The sequence below is a fragment of the Physcomitrium patens genome, chromosome 25 (assembly GCF_059467195.1).
Source record: "Physcomitrium patens ecotype Gransden chromosome 25, ASM5946719v1, whole genome shotgun sequence".
Classification (NCBI taxonomy): Eukaryota; Viridiplantae; Streptophyta; class Bryopsida; order Funariales; family Funariaceae; genus Physcomitrium; species Physcomitrium patens.
Window position 1 is genome coordinate 13,569,476 of NC_143434.1, and position 6,140 is coordinate 13,575,615.

At 32.7% G+C, this 6,140-nt stretch overlaps 1 long non-coding RNA gene across 1 annotated transcript; it reads left to right on the forward strand.

Moving 5' to 3' along the window:
- Positions 1 to 2,308: 2,308 nt before the first annotated feature.
- LOC149986324 (uncharacterized) lies at positions 2,309 to 4,082 on the forward strand. Its single transcript, XR_016501032.1, has 2 exons — positions 2,309 to 3,375; positions 3,526 to 4,082. It is a non-coding gene; the product is annotated as an uncharacterized LOC149986324 (long non-coding RNA).
- Positions 4,083 to 6,140: the final 2,058 nt, after the last annotated feature.

The window sequence follows — 6,140 nt, forward strand, 5'->3', positions numbered from 1 at the left end:
AAAATAACTCAGGGATATAAAATAAGATTTATAAAAGAAGACATTTTTAAATATTAAAACATTTCTTTTGCATCTTTATTCTACATTAATTTGTCTTCAAAAGTCAATTGTATTAGTAGAGCAACAATTTGAATTTTATTTTTTATTTTTTTATTAACACTTTGTTATAGTTTACAAATTTTAACAAACACTAAACATTATATACATTTCTTGAGATTGTTTGATCTTTGCATGTTTGTATCTTTTTAGAGTTCCTTTGTAAAGTACCATTTAATATGCTATAGTCCATGATATCACTTGAATTGTGTGAAATACACATTTTTTGATCTTTGCATATAATCCTACATTTTTAAGTTTGTAATATAAGAAAAAAGATATTATTGATATTTCTCTTTATTCATAAAATACATAAGAATTTAATTTGAATAATGCTCAATCAAATTATCTAAAAAATTCATGAAATACATTATTCATCAATTATTAAAAGTAGTTGGAGCATTTGTAAATTTGAAAGGAAATATATTTCATTTAAAATGGCCGTATTAAGATCAAAATATATTTTGCTATTCATCTCCTTCTTTAATATATACAAAATTGAAGTTTCTTTGTAGATCCATCTTAGTATAGATCTTTAGTGCACTAAGTTAATCAAAGAATTCCAATACATCTTAATACTCTTTATACATTTCAACTTGAGTGAATTAATTAAGAAACCTTTATTCTTCACAAAAAATATTGATGCATCAATAAGACATTCTAAATGTTGAATAAAACTCTTCACAATAATTTCATTGATATATTCTATCATAAAAGAAATGTTTATGTATAAGTTGTAAATTGGTTCAAAATATAAATGAATTCTTTCTTTAAGATCAATTGTATAATTATATGGTCGACATTTTGGCAATGTGTAAGCAATCTTCTTCTCAAATATATCTTAATATTCTTTACATTACTTTGAAATGTTATTATAACCTCTATTTGATTTTTTTTGAAATTAATATTACATAAATAATAAACATATTTTGTATAAATGTGTTAGTTTTAAAAAATTATATTTGAGGAGGTTTTTTAGCATTTGGATTAAATCTTGAAGTGATATTTTGTAATTCCTAAAAAATATTAAGATTATATAATTCAAAGGAAGAAAAATCAAGTACTATTGGATTTAAAAGATATTGATTGATATAAAAGGCAATGCTAAATACTTAATCTCTTAATAATACTTCTAATGATTTATTTTATTTTATTTTATTTTATATATATAGCATATTAAAATACAAGTGATTTTGTGCCAATGGCCTCTATGGAAGCAGCAAGTTGGATTTTCTTTGAGTTTTTATTGCAATGCAAATTTTTTATTTATAAAATATATTGTAGCTCCAATATTATGTTTTAAATCAAGTTTTTAGTAAAGAATGGATGAGGACTAAAATAAGTATTAAAAAAATAAAAAATAAGACTTAATAAAAAAACCAATAGAATTTTCTTTTAAATTTCTCAAGAGTAATAAGCTATGGATCCAATTGCTTGCAACCACCTCCAAATCATGAAGTCGTTATTAGTTTGAAGAAAAAAACAAGCAAAGGATTCTATACCAAGACTATTAAGCTTTGTTGTAACTCAAAGAAATATACATATATTTGAGGGATCCTTGCATTTATATTTTTATGCAAATATGTGAACTTCATGTCCAAAGTCACAATCGACATCTATGTATTGGCTAAGACAAGCAAAGAAATGAGTTGGAAGGAGATTATCTACGATGCATTCATGCAAGAGTTGCGTTACTTGAGGCAAGGCTCTAATTTGTGCAATACCATTGGGCCCTTTTTCATAGATTACATATGTGAATGAAATTGCTATGTTATAAACTATCATTGCTTTCTTCTTCAACAAGCAATGAAAGGCGTCAAGGATTGTCTTGAAGATGACATCCTAAAAAATGCGGCAATAAAAGAAGCATAACATTGAATGCAAACAAATGAAATCTTATACCAATATTAATGTCAATACTATTTTGGTCAAGACAATGGAGCCTTAATATAATCTAAGGGTGAGAAGGAAGAAGAGAGAGAGAGAGAGAGAGAGAGAGAGGAGAGGAGATATGAACTGGGATATAATAGCCCCAAACACTCAATTACAATATCAAATCCTATGATGCACCATCTACAAGCTCGTATCGTTGGATGCAGTTCAAAGTGTGTAGCTACAAAACAACAAACAAGGTTGATCACACTTCTATTCAAGAATATGCAAGACTCACCATTACTTTATAAGTTGAACTCAATGACGTACAAAGAACAGCTTAAAGAACAACAAAATGCTCCTTCTATCTTTACAAGTATGAAAGACTTAAAACATGTACGTTGCAAGGTCGATAACAACCAAACATAGCTTGAGTAGCGAGATCAGATGATATTGCAACATTAAAAAGATATTGAAGCACTCACTTATAAGCATACAACTACAAAAGAAGAAATAAAAGCACACAATAGTATATTATATAAAGTCTTACTTAAGAATACACAAGGCACTTGGATATAGAAGATAAAATGGAAATTACAACAGTAAAGTCTTAATAACTCTAATAAAATTTTAAATAAAATCCAATTAAAGCTTTACATTTTTAATCAAATTTTGATCAAATCCAATTAAAATCTTAAAGAAATAATGAAAGAAATATAAAGAAAACTTTAAGAATTGACAAAAATCTTTAAAAAATACTAAAAAATAAAAAAATTCTAAGTAAATCTTTAATAAATCCTAAGTAAAACCTGACCAAATCCGAATCAAATCTTAAACCTTAAACCAAATCTTAATTGAATTTTAAATCCTAAAAGAAATCCTAATTGAACCTTGAATCCTAAATCAAATCTTAATAAAACTCTAAATCCTTAAAAAAATCCTAATCAAATTCTAAATCCTAAACCAAATTCTAATGTAATCTTAATCCTTAAATAAATTCTTTATCAATCTTTTAGCAAATTAAAACCTCAATAAATAATAATATAATTGTAGATTTTGACTCAAAATTTGTACACCTCTAAATTACTAATTTGACAACAAGTCCAAATAATTTGAAAAAGAACAAACTTATCAAATAAAAGATAAATCCTAAAATCTATTTGGATGTTGGCTAACCTCTTATTCTAACCTTGATACCAATCTCATAGTACCAATATCTCTAAATCTTACAAAGCAATGGATTTTAAATTTTTTAATATTAATAGAAATTAAGTCTATTACTATTGTGTAAATTTTTATTTCAATCTAATTGGCAAATTGTTGTAAATCTTAAAAAACCTCATTAGTTTTTTAAACTTTAATTTCTAAGATTCCAATACATTTGGATTTCAATAACCTTTGAATAAGGTTTTAGATCAAGCCTCAACTTACAAAAATATATATATATATATATATATATATATATATAACACAATAAAAATCAGTTAATAATAAATTTTCAAATTATAAATTTCAAAAATGTTGCATAAGCTCAAGCAAAAGAATTACATGCCGCAGATATGGAGTAACATGAAGCAAAGAAGGAGGTTGAATCCATGATCAAGGATTTACAAATCAAATTCAAAGGATCAACCTATCAAATAAGTTGACTTATAGGCATTGAAAAGTGTAAGCCCATCACATCACAAAATGGTTAGATCCAATTGCCTCTTTACACAATTGATCTTGCAAAAAAAAAAAAAAAAAAAAAAAAAGAGTTTGTATCTAATCTACTACAAGACACCAAGTTCTATACCAACATACCTGATTTCAAGCAATCTTGCAAAGATATGACTACACCATGTATTTTAAAAACAATCATGGTAGATCGACATGACATGTTGTAGATTTTGGACAGTGCCTTCAATCTTGAGTATGACATTCATGAAACTCAAGAAACCTCCCAACACAAAAAGATAATATTGATAGTCTTGCATAGGTAGCAACTAGCAGCATGCTCAACCAAATATCTACTTAACAATTTTAATGCACATACCACCAATTCAAACAATGAAACTACAAATGTCAAGGATGCAAAGAACATTATTTTGCAAAAAAATTTCAAACATACAAAACTCAAGGAGTGATATGCCAAAACCACAAATATTGTGGATTACTTAATTTGTACAAAGACAATAGGGCGGCTAGTTTTTGATGTCTAAATTCATGCAATGCACATACATACCAACTATTAGAGGATGCATCAGGCCATGGTCGTTGTATTACTATATTCGTATCATAATAAAGAACCTCAAAAATATGATAAGCTTTGTTTATACCTTTACATCCATAGCCATTGCATGGAATTGCTACAAGCAAAGATGCATCACCACATTGACCACAGTTGTCGAACTTGTTGCCCTTGCTAAATCCACAAAAAAACAAAAAAAAAAAGAAAGAAAAAAAAAAAAAACCCCTTGGCTCTATCGCCATTTACATTTGCTCCATGAACCTCATAAATTACCAACCATTGTTTATTGCAACAACCAATCTGCCATCATCCTTGTCAAAAATCCTAATTACTATCGCCACACCTAGCATATCAATATGAAGTATTTTGCAATAAAAAAGCATTGCGAGAATAAATTCATGGATTTCCAATACATACACACCAATGATCAAATTGCTGATATATTAACTAAATCTTTACCAAGAGACACATTTCAACAATTTTGTGATTTGCTCGATCTCCCACCATTCCATGAGAATGAGTGGAAGAGGAAGGACCTGCATTCTTTGCAAAATGTTTTTGGATGAGTGAGAGTATTGGATGACATCCATCCACACTCTACTTCCATCAAACTGAAGAGTCCCTCGGATACTTATTGGTTCACTGGAACGTTTTTGTTAGTTGGCTACCATAACAATTATGTGGTAACAACATACACACAATAATTTCAATCTTGCAATGTCTCATTTTTACTTACCAAAGCACAATCCAAAAGCTCAATACAACAAGGTACTTTGTAACCTAAAACTCATTTCTCACACCAAAATCACATCACCAAAATCGGCATCCAAATGGGATGTGATTTCCAGACCAAAATTCTCTATTGAAAAACTAAAGTCATCATTGAGAAAAGACTTTGCCCTCTGCACCCTCCATGTAGTCTGGAGACATTGGGTAGAGAAACCATTTCATTGCACAAAACCAACTGCAACCTTTGAGGAGCATCGAAATGACACTCATCCGTTGATCTTGATTGCCTCCTCCAACTTCCCTCAATACTTTTTCCATCACCTTTTTATCTCACCCTGATATCCACTATTGATCTTGCCGGCCGCTCCATCCTCAAGACTCGGACCTGGGCAACCAGTCTGGGCATCCCCCAGGAAATGGTGACATCTGGAGATGGTCGCTCCCCACCAGGACCGGCAGAATACCCCCATACATCCTGCGGATTCTTCCTCGTGGCAAATTCGCTGTTGCCTCTAGCCTCTCAGTAGTTGTGTTGCTGCGGTTCCGTTGTCGGCCCTCCAGGATTGTCCCACCGCACACGTGCTCCAGACACGCCGACGATCACGTGGATGCTCCGACGGGTGGAAGCCCCGGCGAACACTGCAGTCCAATTCATCCTCTGCGACGTCGTAGGGCATCCGGCGTCGTTTCTGCCTCCCCCATACCAGGCGGTTGTGACACCGCCACGCCGCTTGATTTCCATCCACGAACCCACCGACACATTCAACCCAAAACATGTTGGTGGGGACTTGAGAGAATTCCGCGTGCCAGTCGGCTGTCGGTGACCAGTGTCCGTGCTCAGATTGCCGGCTTTGCCACCCATCACGCGACGCTGAAACTCTCGAAGATCATGTGAGAGAAGGGATGGGACTTCACGACACCCACGTAGCTTGCCGGACAACGAGCGAGACGTTCGAACCAACACGCTGTCGTCGTAGGTGAGATGGTGAGGAACCACTACCTCTCGGAGCATGGTTCAACTCAAGTTCCGCGCAAACCGAATGATCATCTCGCCAGCATCCTGGTCGTGTCTGCAACTGCGACCTGCAGTTCTCAACACCTTCCAACGCTGTGGCGGCGGGCCGCAACATCAAAATGTCGACGCCACCACTTGGGTACGACCGCTGTGAACATTCGCAACCGGAAGAGAAACGCAAGCGCGTCTCACAAACTG